We start from the raw sequence: 17,764 nt of genomic DNA, 5'->3' as shown, positions 1-17,764 counted from the left end.
AGATCCAAGCTGTGTGCCATACCCCGTCAGGGTGAGTACCTTTTTGGGACTGTTCTGGATGATCTCCTGACCAAAGCAGGTGAAAGGAAAAAAAAAAAAAAAAAAAAAGGGTTTCCTAATCCTTTGATTCCTTCTTACAGAAGGGCATTCAGAAAGCCACCATTTGGCAAGAGAAGAGACTTTAACCCTTGGGATTTTCCGTTTTTCCGTGTTTGTTTTTCGCTCTCCTCCTTCCCAGAGCCATAACTTTATTTTTCCGTCAATTTGGCCATGTGAGGGCTTATTTTTTTGCAGGACAACTTATACTTTTGAACGACATCATTGGTTTTAGCATGTCTTGTACTAGAAAACGGGAAAAAAAATTCCAAGTGCAGTGAAATTGCAAAAAAAATGCAATCCCACACTTGTTTTTTTGTTTGGCTTTTTTGCTAGGTTCATTAAATGCTAAAACTGACCTGTCATTATGATTCTCCAGGTCATTATGAGTTCATAGACACTTAACATGACTAGTGGTGAAGAAAAAATTCCAAACAAAAAAATGGTGCCATTTTCCGATACTCGTAGCGTCTCCATTTTTCGTGATCTGGGGTTGGTTGAGGGCTTATTTTTTTGCGTTCCGAGCTGGCGTTTTTAATGATCGCATTTTGGTGCAGGTACATTCTTTTGATCGCCCGTTATTGCATTTTAATTCAATGTTGCGGCGACCAAAAAACGTAATTCTGGCGTTTTGAATTTTTTTCTCGCTACGCCGTTTAGCGATCAGGTTAATGCTTTTTTTTGATAGATCGGCCGATTCTGAACGCGGCAATACCAAATGTGTAGGTTCAAATTTTTTTTATTGATTTTGAATGGGGTGAAAGGGGGGGGGGTGATTTAAACTTTTTTTATTTTTTGCACATTTTCTCACTTTTTTACTTTTGCCATGCTTCAATAGACTTCGTGGAAGGCTAGAAGCAGGCACAACGCGATCGCCTCTGCTACATAGCAGCGATCTGATGTTCGCTGCTATGTATCAGAAATGCTGGTGTGCTGTGAGCGCCGACCACAGGGTGGCGCTCACAGCTACCGGCGATCAGTAACCATAGATGCCTCAAGGACCTCTATCGTTACTATTCAGAAGCATCGCTGACCTCCAATCATGTGATGGGGTCGGCGATGACGTCATTTCCGGCCGCCTGGAAGCGATAGTTAAATGCCGCTGTCTGCGTTTGACAGCAGCATTTAACTCGTTAATAGGTGCGGGCAGATCGCGATTCTGCCCGCGCCTATTATGGGCACATGTCAGCTGTTCAGAACAGCTGACATGTCCCGGCTTTGATGCGGGCTCACCGCCGGAGCCCGCATCAAAGCGGGGGTTCTGACCTCGGACGTACTATCCCGTCCAAGGTCAGAAAGGGGATAAGGACCGCTGGAACAAGGAGTTCAGACAGAAGGGGAACCTATTCAATAAACGTCCTTTCAAATTGGCTGATAGATTCTGCTAATCTTATTCTGCCAGTAGGAGGTAGATTGCTAAAGTTTACTAATCAATGGAAAGAAATAACTTCATTCTTGGGCCATTAATCTAGTGTCATCAGGCCTGACCTTAGACCTTATCCGGACACCTCCGGATTCTTTCCTTTTGACTTCCTTAAAATCTAAACCACAACAGGAGGCGCTAGAGCTTGAAATTAAGTCTCTTAGCCAAACAGGTGTTAATAGAGGTTCCGTCATCTCAAATAGGGAAGGGATTTTACTCCCCCTTGTTTCTGATTACCAAACCTGATGGATCCTTCAGGACTAATAAAAAGGTGTTTATTTTTTATATTTAAGATCCAAGACATTTAAGATTGAGTATACGTTCAGCTATAAAAAAGAAAAAAAAAAAAAAAAAAAAAAAAACACAGTTTCCTGGTTGCTATCTGGTGGTCTTGGATCTTTAAGATGATCATCATCTTCCTATACACTAATCACACCAGCAATTCCTCAGGGTGGTGGTAGTAATGAACGGCCAGATTGGTCATCTGCAGTTTAGAGCAATGCCCTTTGGGTGGTCTATGGCTCCGAGAGTTTTTACCAAGCTATTAGAGGTGATGTCCCATCTACGGGTAAAAGATACACTAGTTATTCCGTATCGAAACAACCTACTAATAGGGAGATCATCCAACCTCTGCTCACACTGAAGGGGGAAGTTGTTTCTCTGCAAAAACTTGGCTGGATTATAAATTGGGAAAAATCCAGGCTCCAGCCAGTAACATGTCAAAAGTTTCGGGGAATTCTTCTAAACTCCGTAAGCCAGAAACGTTTGCATCCTGAGGATAAGACGACATCCATAATTAATAAGGTGAGCCTAGCGATTGAGAAGCGTAGTATGTCATTAAGTGCCATGTCCTTACTAGGATCATTAATTTCATATATTCCTGCGGTACAATTTCATACTAGACACCTGCAGAGATTTGTATTAGAAGAGGACATTAGAAAACGGACATTTAGATCGGACAATCTCTCTAACATTAGATGTAGTTCACTCCCTTACATGGTGATTGGGCTGAAAAAAAAAAAGCTCTGAAGGAGTTATTACCCAAAGAACTCCACCCAACGTAATGACAACAGACGCTAGTCCAGGGGGCTGGGGTCTTTGGAAGAATCGCTAGATTCTGCTCTAGACCAATGTAAAAGAATTAAAAGCAATATATTAAGCCATACTCCACAGCTGTGGGGCTCCCATACAAGGATCTTTTCTGACAACACCACCTCGGTAGCCTACCTAAACGATCAGGGAGGTACGCGGTCAGACACTCATGACCGTTACATCAGACGACATGAATCTAGCCGAAAATCATCTTTTGTCCCATCAGCAGTACATATCAGAGGTACAGACAATCTTTGCGCCAATTTTCTCAGCCACCACACCCTTCAAGGAGAATGGATGCTCAACAGATGAATCTTCAGACTGATAACTGCCTGATGGAATGTACCTCAGATACTTATTTTCAACAAGGTCCAACCGACTAGTCAGAACATTCGCCTCGTTTTGCTGACAGGACAATCTGGACATTCGATGCCCTACAGGTTCTGTGGACATTGTCTGGGTTATACCTTTCCCCCCCATGGAATCTTCTACCCATAGTTATCAGAAAAATAAGGGAAGAAGGGGCAAGAGTGTTGTTGATAGCTCCATTTTGGCCCAAAAGGCCATGGTTTTAATGGCTCAGGGCAATGTCGATTACCGACCCTTGGATTCCTCAGACCAAAGACTTGCTGTCTCAGGAGCCCTTCTTCCACCCTCAGGTAAAGGGTATGAACTTGACAGTTTGGAATTTAAGAGGCAGTTATTGAATCTTAGAGGATTCCATAAAGGGTTGATAGATACCCTCATAAAAAGTAAAAAGCCATCCACTACAATAATTTATGCCAGAGTCTGGAGAAAATTTCTCAAGTTCCACACAGCGCAGTTTTCTTCTGAAATACCCATATTTCCAAAATTAGAGTTTCTGCAGAAGGGACTTGAGTTAGGTCTCTCTGCAAGCACTCTAAAAGTTCAAATTTCATCTCTAGGAGCTCTTCAACTAGGATATTGCAGGCAATAGGTGGATATCCCATAGTGTCGGCATGTGGTCAAAACCGATCCATATACCACAGATCCCACAATGGGATCAAAGTTTGGTCCTGGACGCATTAACAGAGCCCCTTCGAGCCTCTTCATACAGATTCATTGAAACATCTCATTAAAGACAGTATTGTTAGTAGCGTTTGTGTCTGCTAGGAGAGGGAGCGATCCCAAGCTTTGTCAATAGACCCTCCGTTTTTTATCAATCAGTATGTACATATTACTGAGCTTGTTAACTAAAACCTGGCGGCGGTTCCTCCTATTCTCTGTAATACAACTGAGGAGTGAGGCGGGCCACCCTTTTATCTCTGTAGGTTTCCTTTTCCTAGGGGCAGATCTTTCTAGTGGGTGCTGTCGTGGGCTCTATAATAGAGCATTACCGGTAAGTAATCCGGTATATCTTCGTTATGCTAATAGAGTCCTACCTGCTGCTCGTATTACCCTGCATGGATTCAATGCTGAACAGGTCCTTGTTAGCCCATGTCTTAAAATTTATACAATTGCATCCTAGTTTGTTTTGCTTTACACTGAGTAACCTTTATGTTAGTCACTGCAGATACCTTGCATGAAGCACATGTTAACCCTTTTGAATATACTGCTGTTGATAACCAACCTCGTGTGCACTCAACTTTAGTAATTTTAACTCCTATTTGGCACTCTGCACTGGTTGCCTGCTCACATAGGTGGCCACTTGAGAAGTAATTGTTATAGCCCTGCAGGGTGGCCTTTTGCCTAGTGGAACAAAACTATTATGTATTACCGTACATTCTGTAATTTGTCTTGTGTTCTTCATTGGTTGTTTATTCTTTAAGGTCTTATAATTTATATTCTACTTTCTCTCCACATCTCTTGAAATCTTGATTTATGGAAAATCTAAAAAGCTAAATATAGTCTAGAAATATTTTAGACAGAATATGAGGGCCAACTTCCTTTTATGGGATATTTTGGGTGAATTTGGCCCCATAATAGAGTTTGGTAAAAGTGACTGGAAAGGAAATCACCAACCTTTCCCCAGTTCCAAACAGCAAAAGCAAGGTCTTAAGTTTCACTCTGCCCTCATACAGGTTCCTAGAGAAGACCTTGAAGGACTCTTCTGCTCCACATTCTTCAATTACCATAAGAAACTAGAAAGATTTAAGATTGGATTAAATTTTGTTAATTTGCAGATTAGTCTTAATTTCAATCTGTCACCAGAGACAAAGTGCAATACCTTTTCCTCCAGGTCTTTGGCCTGGGTTATTTCACATCGAGTGCTCTTCAGTATAACAAGTCAAGGTCTTCTCCAGGAGGAGAGCAGAGAAGACCCTACTGGATTCTTAGTAACTTTAGGATGTACAGTAGAGCATCTCCGTAGAAGATAGAAAGTGAAAAAAGGACCATGAGCCAAAAAAAAAAAAGTCTCCTCTGACTGCAATAATAGATAAATGTGACCACATAATGGAACTCCTACATTAAGGAAGGAGATTGCTTCTACATTGAGGTGAAAGGTCCCACCAAGATTCAATAGTTCTGGCTTCTGGACTGCTAACTGGTCAGTGATGGTCAGACTGAGAAAACACTCATCCTTATCTGATGGTCTCCAGCATGTACCAGAACACATTAAGGTGCCTTCACACATAACGATATTGTTAACGATATCGTTGCTATTTGTGACGTAGCAACGATATCGTTAATGAAATCGTTCTGTGTGACAGCGACCAATGATCAGGCCCCTGCTGGGAGATCGTTGGTCGCTGAACAAAGTCCAGAACTTTATTTTGTTGCTGGATCTCCCGCTGACATCGCTGGATCGGCGTGTGTGACACCGATCCAGCGATGTCTTCACTGGTAACCAGGGTAAACATCGGGTAACTAAGCGCAGGGCCGCGCTTAGTAACCCGATGTTTACCCTGGTTACCATGCTAAAAGTAAAAAAAACAAACAGTACATACTTGCCTACCGCTGTCTGTCCTCCAGCGCTGTGCTCTGCACTCCTCCTGTACTGGCTGTGAGCCGGAAAGCAGAGCGGTGACGTCACCGCTCTGCTTTCCGGCTCACAGACAGTACAGGAGGAGTGCAGAGAAGCAGAGCGCAGCGCTGGAGGACAGACAGCGGAAGGTAAGTATCTAGTGTTTGTTTTTTTTTACTTTTAGCATGGTATCCAGGGTAAACATCGGGTTACTAAGCGCAGCCCTGCGCTTAGTTACCCGATGTTTACCCTGGTTACCGGCATCGTTGGTCGCTGGAGAGCGGTCTGTGTGACAGCTCTCCAGCGACCAAACAGCGACGCTGCAGCGATCCGGATCGTTATCGGTATCGCTGCAGCGTCGCTTAATGTGAAGGGGCCTTTAGTCACCAACCAAACAAATATCTTTCTGCTTAAGCGAACAAATGCTAGGCCATGTTTTTGAGAACTGGCCACACAAGTAGCAACCTCCATGACAATCAATATAACTTCCACAGCAAGGACGGACTGGAGGAGAACGAAGACCAAGTAGAATCTAACAGGCGGAACAGTGCATAATAGCCATCAAAATGGTCTCCAGATCTTAGATATATCAGTTCTTTGGACAATTGGAAGACAACCAGCTTGTCAAAACTTCTATTTGTGAATCTTGCTGGAAGCTACACAATCTAAATGAACAAATATTCAGTCCTGGCTTATATTGTGCACAATTATCAATCAAGACTAATATTCAAGATCTCTTTAGAGGGGAAGAAGACTTTAGTACAAATTACTGAAATGGAGTTCAATCCCAAGTCAATAGTGAACATTTAGCGAGCAAGGTGGCTAAACTGCTTTTTTTGAATCAGCAATTGATCACATTGATGATAAAATCTGAGGCGATAACACTCATGCCTTATCACATGACCATACTATGCAGAGTATGCTTCTCCAAGGGGTAGCTGTAAGTTAGGTGCAGGGATGCTGTGTGGCCATTTTTTTGAGCTGGTTCTCTCTAGATCTTTACTGCAAAAGATTCTTTAGGTCTTAAAATTCAGCAGGTCAATATGAGACCAGTTCGTTTATGCACTTTATCCATCTATTAGGTGACAAACCTACACAGCGTAGAATGCAAACCTATGACATTAGCATGTAAAAGTCAGGGTGATGGGTAAATAATGAGAAGTCTATCAATTTATATAACACCCGATTGGCTGCTCAGGTGGTGATCGAGGCAAACATTGCAATTTTTTATACCATTTTTAATAAGTTATTGTATCAAATTATAGGATGTTATAGCAAATATTAGTATGTAGTCATTTAAACTGAAGCTGAAACAATTTCATTTAGTCACTTGTGTCTTTTATACCAAAATTTGTAGGTTAGGGAAGAGAATTACACATAGTGGCCAGATTTGATCAGAGAATGTCTTGTTTCCCAGATGTTTCTCCTGGACACAACAGGGAGCAATTGACTGTAGTAAAGCAATACCAAAACCACCAGAAAATGACTTCTACAAGGAACTCTCGACTCCCATCATCCCCAAGTCTCAATACTGAAGACCTGTTGGCCAATGTGGACCACATCAAGACATTGCCAACAGATTCTAGAAACTATATCCAACCAAGTGGATGCGTTTGGGTTAAAACTGGAGATACTTTGCCAAATATATAATTGCCATACACCTCTGGAGAAGCCCATGAAACGACAAGCAAGTCAACTTCTGCAAATTTATCCCATCCATTAAGGATGTTCCACCTACAATTTTAAATTCTACAAATGAGTCAGATTCACCAGATTCGTTATATACGGTAGAGTTGAGACTCATTGGTTTGTCAGCATCACCAGAACATCCTTTTTAAACTTTAAGCATCTCATGTTTAATGACTCATTTTTGCCCTTCAACAGTGGTGCAATGGATGCTAAAGAGGCCACAACCATAATCATGATACATTTACTGTAGAAGGCATTAAACTACCTGGGCAGGCCCAATTGTACTCATGACCTCTGATGCTGCTGAAGACTGGCAGTGGAATGTTATGTCTGGAGGCACAGAAAATATAAAACATAATCTCCAACTCCTCTATCCCCGAAGGTGGTTTGCATGTTAATGACGACCTGTAGAAAATTACACACTTTGCAAGCAAGAAGAATGGTAAATGTCCCGTGATTATATGCATGAAAGATAATCAATTGCCTGCTGTGGGATAGAATGGCAGACCATTCAGCAAACATAAGATTCAAAAGAGGAGAAATGAACTGAACTAAGGTCAAAATGTGAAATAATAAATACAAGTACACAATGTGTAGTACAAAAAATTAAATAATTTATAATCAAGTACAAAGGAAGAAAAGGATTGTAACATGGTTCCGATAGCACACTGTATATCTACTCATACACGGCCAAAATAGCAACATGATGATACTGGCACCAAGTAAAGTAATAACCTGATCATGCAGAAAGGTACCAAGTGCACTATATGGTAGGTATACGGATGACAATGCACCTATATATTGGCCAAATAGTAATCAGTATACCTACCATATAGCGCACAGACCAACAGTTCATAAATAAGGAAAGGAGGACAGGCGAACTCTTACATGATCAGAATAAACCAAAAATAGAACAAACTATGAACAACTGGCTTCAGGCCAATGCAGTCCTCGGCTGCACCATGGGCCAGAACCATCTGAACCATTTGTTTATCAGGACGTAATATATAACTCATACAAGTTCCACTGCGGTTCAGCATGGAAGCGGTACGATGAGGAGTTCTGAGGGCGGTTGTCCATGCAACCTGACCTAGTCTGGGGCGTAAAAGCGACAGATGTGTGGCTACATCTCATGCGGTCCCAAAACAGCCTCCCTTTTCAGCAACGACCACTTGTTACTCAGCAGTCGCAGGCCAGAATTCAGTGGTCATTCAGAGACCAGGGGCCTGCTTGCTACTTTTAGAAGGATACAGCTGATTCCATGTGTCTTAAGTAAAAACACGACTGCACATCCTGCGGAGTTGGACACCCTGCATCAAGGCGTACCCACCAAGCTAACAGAGCGCTTATGAGGCATAACCCTAGTGAGCATAACCGCAATGGGCCCATGGCTAAGCCTTTATCCCAATAAAGAAGCTGCACAGCAGCTAGATTACGGTTTTAATACAGCTTTATCCCCTTCAAATTTAGTCAACCACCAACATTGGCAAATAATCAAAAGTCGGCGCGCAAGTTCCCTGAGATTTTACATAAAAATAAATATAGAACTAGGCAGGATGGCGGGCCTATTTAAATCATTGCCGTTCAGAAATTTCAGAGGCTCGCCACTAGCCAGTTTCCAAAAAAAGAATCTGCTTTGGTTAACAACGCAATACCCTCAGAGGAAACGTTCATAACCTACACTTTGTTTGACAGGGTAGGTGAGCACACAGCTGGGCCCGATCCCCTGCTGGCAGAATCGGATAGTCAGCTTTCTGCCTATTGCCCGTGCACCCTGAATGCTTCCATTTGTTGGGTTGCAAGGTGGACTAGATTTTATTTTGACAAGTGCCTACCGATGGGCAGCTCCATTTCCTTTCACCATTTTGAGCTTTTCAGTACTTTCCTGGACTGGGTAGTACGATACGAAACCGGCAGCAATTCAACGATTCACTACCTTGACGATTTCTTGTTAGTTGGACCGAGGGACTAAACTCTGCTCCTTCCTTCAAAAATTTAAAGTTTATATCCTGAGAATTTGGAGTATCACTTGCCAGAGGGAAAAAAAAAAAAAAAAAAAAAAAAAAAAACAGTCGGCCCGTGTAACATGCTACCTTTCCTTGACATTGAAATAGATAGCAATGCAATGGTTTCTCGATTACCAGCAGATAAAATACAAAGAATGCAAATTGTAGAAAGTTTCTACAAAGCTAAAAAAAAGTCACCCTACAGCCGATGCAGTCTTTGCTAGGTGTACTCAACTTTCTTTGCTGCGTACTGCCAGTGGGCAGAACTTTCATGCCAATTGTTGATAGCAACTAAGGGCATTGCCCTGCCAGGCAACAGAATTAGACTCAATCGCTGGTGTATTGTGATACAGGAGTAGATCGGTTGCTGGGGATTCAGTTTTCCTGAGACCCTTTTTCTATATGAGGCTCATGGAGTCCAGATGTCCCTCATCTCTAATCTTGTAAACTCTTCCACTCAGATTATTCCTTCACCCTTAATTTTTGAATTTTTATAGAAACTTTTATAATCATATAACAATAGAAAAAGTTTTAGACTTTGATGCAAGTACAAATCAGCCTCCCACTATTTATGCCCCTTGTAGTCTCGTTTTTTTTTACATTTTAATTAAAACCCTTCCGGTTAAAATCAATTTTCAGTTTTGCCCTTTGGATTTTTGCAGTATGAGTTTTTTATATGGGCAATTTACCAAACTATAGAAAAATCGGAAAAAATTCCAGTTGTGGTAACATGGCGATTTAGCTATGCAATTTTATTTTTTTATAATTTGTCTCCAACAGTCGTGTTTACTTTAACTTTTATTTGTCTCTTTACAGAAATTATATCTGATTGATTTCTGATTTTTTATTTAATCTATTGATTAACAGTTATATTCCAGATCTATGTCTGACACTTCCACCTTTTTAGGAATATGAAAAAAAGCCTATTTTACACAAATATAGAAAAGTAACTTTATTCTCTGGAATAAAATTATTTGCAGACATTTTATCAGTGTCCATGAGACCAGAACTGTTGGCTGGAGTGGACTATGTGAAATCTGTGGGCAACAGATTCCAAATATTGGATTCCACCACATAGAACATATTTGGAGAAAACTTGGCCACAGTTCTGTGTAGGAGATTCACTGGGCACTGGTATCCGGAGAACCCAATCAAAGGACAAGCCTATAGGTACATTTCTAGATAATTACCATTTGGTCTTGCTGAAGCGCGATAAGTTTCCGATGTTGTAGTAACGGCATCTCATCTCTGTCTCATTTTTGTCTTTTAGATGTATCAGAGTAAACCAGTCAATACAGAGATGACAGCATTCTAGAGGCTTGTGCTCTTACTCAGAATTGAGACCTTGCCCTGCCCAAGGAATTCACCTTGTGGATTGATCCCTTTGAAGTATCTTGCCGGTGAGCATTCGCTATGTATGATATTCAGTAAATTTTGTGCCAATAATCCCCATGACTGAACCATTTCTTATTGATTCATCTTTGGATAGGTTGGGGAAGAAAATTCCCCCTACACTGTGGCGAGCTTTGAGAGCCCCTCGAGTTGAAGATGTTTCTATAAGACCGGAAGAGGATCTACAAGAAAAGTCCTCTGTGTATGGTTGACTGCATCATACTGGTCCCTGAGGACATCAGAACAAGCTTATCACGACCACCATCTCCAACAATCAGTGAAGATGATGATCGTGGAATTGCGGAAGCTCCCCTTCCTACGGTGGAGCAATTACAGAGGAACACAGGTCCACATCAAGTAAGAAATCCTGAACATTCACTGATATTTGGGTTATAGGACAATAACAGTAAGGGTACATCATGATAAGACATGGAGTTTGGGATAATTACTTTGACACTTATGCGCAGGATAATTACATTCTCTTGAATTAACCCTCTGTCCTTATATTTTCAGGCCTCTCCTGTTCTTTAGACCTGGGCCCTGCTCTGGTATCCACCATGGAATGTCAGTCTTTTTAATGACCCCAACTCAAATCATCGGTCCTACTCATCAACATGGTGCCATCTACTAGACTTGGCTGCTATCCTAGAGTCTACCTGCAAAGTGGTACAGAGGTACAAGTGTCTGAAGTGAGAGGGCAAAATCTTTGTGTGGGCCTTGCTACCATGGCACCACAGTGAGGACAAAAGTAGCCCTTTAGGACTAAGCACACCACTGCCTCAAGGACTGCCATTGAAAAGTGTAGATGTTGCACACCTCCCAATTTTGCTTACAGAAGGAGCAATGTAAATTCCAGATCCTTTTTAGGGTGCTTAGGGTGCAAAGGTCAGTTAGGGGATGCAAGATCCTCTGAACGCAGTGGTCATCTGCTCCCAGTGTTCCTTTTTCTGCACGGTCACTGAGTCTTTTAGAGCCTTCCTGACCAAGCGCTTTTGGCCACATTGTCATACCAGCCAGCCCTTGCCTTTTCTGCTGTTATGATGCACTAAAACCTCCTTAGGTTCAAAAGTGCCGTGATAGATATTCCTAAGCTACTTGCAGATAGTCAGGCAAGGCACCAAAAGAACTGTCCAAAATAGGACCTGCAACCTCCAATGACTGGATAATCAGATTAGACCCACAGCTGCTCTTTTGGTACAATCACCTTGGTTCAAAGCTTGTGGGCAAGTGTGCATGTTGTACACACCACTGCTATAAAGGTTAACATTTCCTTTTTTCGCCTCTGCCAGAAGTGGCTGCTGTCATGTTTTGTTTGAGATTACTTTGGCAGTACCTCTAGGGTTAATATGTGGCCTCCTGGGTTGGGAAGTACTATATTTACCCACCCCTGTGCTGTGCCCATTGTCAGTTTTATATTTGATCTCAGCTGAGCAGCTGACAATGTGAATACCTGTGTATTGCTTATTCCCGTTTGCGTGCTTCTGTATAACCCGGTCTGTTCCGTTTTCTCATTTGTCTCCCGATTTGGTACTTCGTGATACTCCTGGTTTTGATCTCAGCTTTGTCCCCTGGCTTCCTGCTAGTTAGTCTGGTACTTGAAGTCTCACTGGCTCCTGACCCTGGCTGTATTCTTACACCATTAGTCTCTCCCCTTGGCTACCGCACTGTCATTTGGTCCGACTTTTGCTCGCCTGAAACCTCGGTTTCCGATTCCTGTCATCCCTGGGAGTTCAGGACCTGCCTTGCCTCCAACCACTCCCACGGTGGTCATGTGCTGCAGATCCTGTTCACCTGCAGTCATGCTCACAACAGCATCTCACATCACAGCAGGCATTCCTGGTTCTCAGCACGTCCCCAGACACTCGTACAGACCCAGCAGGTAAGCCTGTTACGGTGTCCGTTACAGGTCACTTGCATATAAATCCAATAGGAGGTGAGGGATTTGAGTCTCTTGTTTCCACTGGAGTAAAGCAGATTCCAGAAACAATCCAGCTGCGGTTGATGTGCTTGTGGTGAAAGTCTAATATTCCAGGCACTGATATCTGGAAAAGAACATGAAAGGACAAGCCTACTGGCAATGATTGATGTGGAGCAGAAAACATCCTCTGACTACCACTGAGATACCAGTGCAAAACACTACCAAGATAGTCAATAGTTTTGGTTTTAGACTGGGAACTGGTCTGTCAAATTGAATCTGGAGTGTACCAGAATGATTCACATTGGGGAGCTAAAGCAATAATTACTCCTCCAGAAGAAGGCACATAGCCAAAACATGCATTGGAGTCTTGGAACTGCACCATAACAAGAGGCATTGGGCATTTAATTTCATGTGTAGTTTGCAGATATGATCTAGGATTTTTGCTTGTGACTTTACATAAAACTGATACTTTGGCCATATGAAAAGGCCACGCATGTATTCTTCAAAAACATCTTGCAACACCATCAGTAGAACTTCCTTAACAAGGACTGTCCAAGGAGAGCCAAGATGACCAAAAAGGTGGTGTGCAGGCCATGCACACCACCATCCATCAGATTCTCCAGATCTTTGATACAATATCTGTTCTTGGGACTATTGGGTTACCAATTTGACAGTAAACCAGATTTGTGGTTTCCGGCAAAAAGAAATCCAAAGTGCCAAGCTCTTCCTCAGACATGCCATAATTCTGCAGAGGATCAGGCCAAGAATCAAATGACTGGTTCTTGGCCTAACAACTTTGCATTCTCTAGGGTCAGTAAGACCATTAACAAGGATGATGGAGGAAGTTGCATGCATAAGGCTAGATAAACCATATCAAGGTTTGTCCTATGAAAGCAACTGAAAGAGGCAGGCAATAAAGTGGTACTGCCCCTTTACCACAATTCTAGGTCACTTGACAGCAAATTGGAGGGTGTTCTGTAACCCGCTATTTTAAGTGTGGTTTCCCATTTACTAAGCCATTTTATACATGGAGGTGGAGGTCTACCTCTGGCACCTCCATTCATCAGGAGTTTTAGAGACATTTACACAATTACCATAATACTGCTAGATCGGCAAATGCAGCCTACATTACTTTATCTATAGACTGATTGAAATGAGGAAGGAACTGTTGGCTGGGGTGGATCACAACAAGACTCATGCCATATTCCAGAATCTTGATTTAGTTATGGTTGAAGGATTTGGTTGTTTAAGCATCTCCAGTCTTTTCCCCAGAGCAGAGAAGCTGATGAAAGGACATGGCCAAACCTACAGGCAGGTCCTTGTCCTCAAATTTTAGCTGCATCTCTAAAAATTTCAAAATGTTAGATCTGTATCTCATCTGATTGATCACTTGCATATCTGAAGTGTTTCAGAATCACCATGCAGGACAGGGTTGAGGGCATCTTTGTGGTGTGAGATACCACAACCTTCCAGTGAGTAGCTGCTCTTTTCTCAGCAGATAATCCTGGAAAGAATCAAGAACCAGACAGGTTATTAGGATGTGGACAGTTTGGATGGAGAGTTCCATTCAGTGACCAGGTTTAAGTGAAGAAAAGTTTGCATATTAGACATTTCTCCTGGACCCTCAGAAGAGAAGGCTGTCCTGCTTCTACAGTCAATTGTGCCACAAAGGCACCAGAAGACGACACTTGGAGCTCTAAATTGTATAGTTGAGGCAGTTACCCAGACTGGACTACATCAAGACATCGCCAACAGAATCCAGAACTAGGATCCAACCAGGTTGACACATTTGGGCTTAAACCAGCAGAGATATCATGCCACCAATATAGCGAGCACTCATCTATGGATAAGCTCATGAAAGTAGGGGGCATGGCTAAACTAATGCTGGGTTTTTAATACAGTTAGGATTGATGTGCAAGTAGCTGGAACGACCCACTTCTAGGCAATCCATTACTGAAGCTGCTGACTCCAGGGTTCAGGATTGCAGACTGTCTGAATGCTATTCTGTCAGTGACTAAACATGGGTTCTGGGTTACTGGGAAGGACCAATACAGAGCCCGAGTCCCAGGTATGACTGGATTCCAACCGTGTTCAAAGAAACCAGGTTCTGGATAACTGGACACAATCACTGGCTGGATAGGACTGATACTGGAACACTAACCAAGACCTACCTATATCCTAATGAACAGATGACCGAGTTGGTTAAAGATACTAATTTATACACTAGAAAATTGAAGTGGAAGAATAGCTTTTTAAAGCCAAAAATGACAATGTACAGCACTAGGAGTCACCAAGAATGAATTGCCGAGAGTCAGAATACTGGCTGCACTCCTGGGAGAAGGTTAGGGGCCTTTCAAAATCCAAGCCCAATAAGCACAAGAATGCCACATGTTGTCAGAGAACATTATATTTTTTACTAAATTGGTAAAGGACAATTTAAGAGTTAGAGATCAAGAAGGGTCAACCTGACCTCCCACAAGTTTAGCCATAAAATCTTGAGCTTTATTGCAATGCAGGACTCAGTCAATGGAAGAGACACCACTAGCTCAGGTGTACTGCAATGAGAAGCCCTTGTGCCTACACCTACGCCAACTTATTTCTGGGCTGGTAAGATACAATTATCTTTAGGGGAGGAAGTTACACCATGATGGAGCCCCAATGTTTTTGGGGAGCAATATATTGACAAATGTCAAGAGGCCTGACTGACAGACGAGACAAGGATGTCCGATATTAAGAAATTGGGTTACTTTCAGATTTAAATCTCTTACCCAAGACCATATATTTAGACGACATTACGACTGAAAAAAAACCAAACAAACAAACAAAAAAAAAAAAAAAAAAAAAAAAAAACACAGGACAGGTAACTAAAAACCACTCTGAAAGCCCAATTCTACAATTAGTTGCATTAGGAAAGCCACCATCCCCAGAATTTGAAGAGGTTCCCAAGAGAAAATTGTTGGGTAAGCAGGAATTGGAACCTGGAAAATGTCGAAACAGAGCAGCACTGCCAGGCACTTGGAGGGGAAAAAAAAAAAAAAACCCCGACTTGCAAAAAGATACGTGCTGTATCAACTGGATTCCTGACCGCTGATCACGGGTGCTCGCATGGAAACATGGGTGAGTAATGAATCCGGTCATAGAAAAATGCGGCAGCACTCACCGATCCTTGAGTGAAAAACAGACTTTATTGAGACATGTGCAGGTACATCTTCACGGCTCAGGGGATGTGCAGAGACAGAAGGAATGTGCAGGGGTCGACGACGGCCGTTTCGCGCTGTATCTAGCACTTCTATGGGTCCATGTCTGATCGGGCATGATGCCGGGGGAAATGGGTAACATCTAATCCCCTCCTACAGCAGCTGCCAATCAGACTTGAGAGTGCATAAACAAAAACATTTAAAACCAATAAGGATGCCCGGTGTCACAGCCGGTTATGAACAAGAGACACCTGTTAAGTCCCTCATACCTTACTGTCAGATAATATAATATCTGGTTTGTACAAACAAACCAGAGAAACAGGACTATCCCTCCCATGCAAGATCGCCTCGTAACAGAGACAGAATATACATACATGTCTGGATGGGAACATCTTCATCCCCGTAAGTAAACTTATCCTAAGTCACCCAGGTTACTTCGTGCCAATTAGATCCTCCCCTCTATCGAACCCCAAGGGGTCAATCAGATATAATCTTGTGTGTCTAGGGTGAAATATTTTTACCAAATATTTATAACAAGCTTAGTGTACGTATATTATGCATGTTATCTTTTTCCTTTCATTAGTCCTATTTTCCGGACCTGGGGAAATGGTTATAAAAAATGGACATGTCAATTCTTTCATTGAGGCCAGCCGATCCTGCAGCTTTTGTCCGCAGAATCCATCTGGCCTCCTGTCTCAATAACAATTTATGTAAGTCACCCCCCTGTACTGGTAATGTTACTTTTTCAATTCCCGCAAACTTCAAAACTTCTGGGTTGCCTTCATGTGCCTCCCTGATGTGGTTGATCAACCTCGGCACTCCTTTCCCAGAAAGAATTGATTTGAAATGCTCCCTAAACCAAATATACAACTTGTTTTCCCAATATAATACCTATTGCATGGGCAAAACACCACGTAAACAACATAAGTTGTCCTACAAGAGATAAACTGTTTGATAATATGCGTTATAGGGCCAATGTTCAATATTCGTCCTGGAATGTGGTATTGGCAATACGGACATTGTCCGCACCGAAAAACAAAACAAAAACCACCGGACTGGTAACTAAAAACCATTCTGAAAGCCCAATTCTACAATTAGTTGCATTAGGAAAGGCACCATCCCCAGAATTTGGAGAGGTTCCCAAGAGAAAATTGTTGGGTAAGCAGGAATTGGAACCTGGAAAATATTGGCTGATGCATCACCTTTCCTACCCAAAAGGTGATTTGGTTAACGACGCAATATCCTCAGAAGAAATGTCCATAACCTATGGATTACTGGGGCCAGTGTTTTTTTCCTGAGACCCTTTTTTATATATGAGGCTCATGAAGTAAGATGCCCCTTACCTCCAATAACTCATGTAATCTTGCACTCAGATTCTTTCACATTTAATTTTGGCATTGTTTTTGGAAACTTCTCATATTCGAATAGAAAAGGTGAAGACTGATGCAAGTACAGGGTCAGCCCCCCCACTATTTTTATGCCCCTTGTAGTCTTGCCTTCATTCTTTACATTTTTATTATAACCCTTCCTGTTAAGGTCAACTTTCAGTGGGTTAACTCAAGTTTTGCCATTTCGATTTTTTCAGTATGAGCTTTTGTTTTTTTATATGGGCAGAATTGTTTTATTTTAGAGCACCATTCGATTTACCAAACAATATACAGAATAGGAAAAAAAAAATTCCAGTTGTGGTACCATGGCAATGTAGAAATGCAATTTTAATGTTTTATTATTTTTTACAATTTGTCTTACAACAGTCAGGTTTTACTTTTTAACTTTTTCTTGTTTCTTTACAGAAATTGAATCTGTGATTTCTTATTTAATCTAATGAATAACAGTTTTATTCCAGTTCTATGTCTGACACCTCCACCTTCTAGGAATATGGAAAAAAAAAAAAACATTTTACGTAAGACTATATGAGAAGGAAAAATAAGTTACTTAGATAAAATGGCTGCATATTTTATTCCTGTATCCATGAGGCTGGAACTGTTGGCAAGAGTGGACCATGTGAAGTCTGGGCAACAGAAT

Source organism: Ranitomeya imitator, chromosome 10, assembly GCF_032444005.1.
Source record: "Ranitomeya imitator isolate aRanImi1 chromosome 10, aRanImi1.pri, whole genome shotgun sequence".
Lineage (NCBI taxonomy): Eukaryota > Metazoa > Chordata > Amphibia > Anura > Dendrobatidae > Ranitomeya > Ranitomeya imitator.
This window is presented reverse-complemented; position numbering follows the sequence as displayed.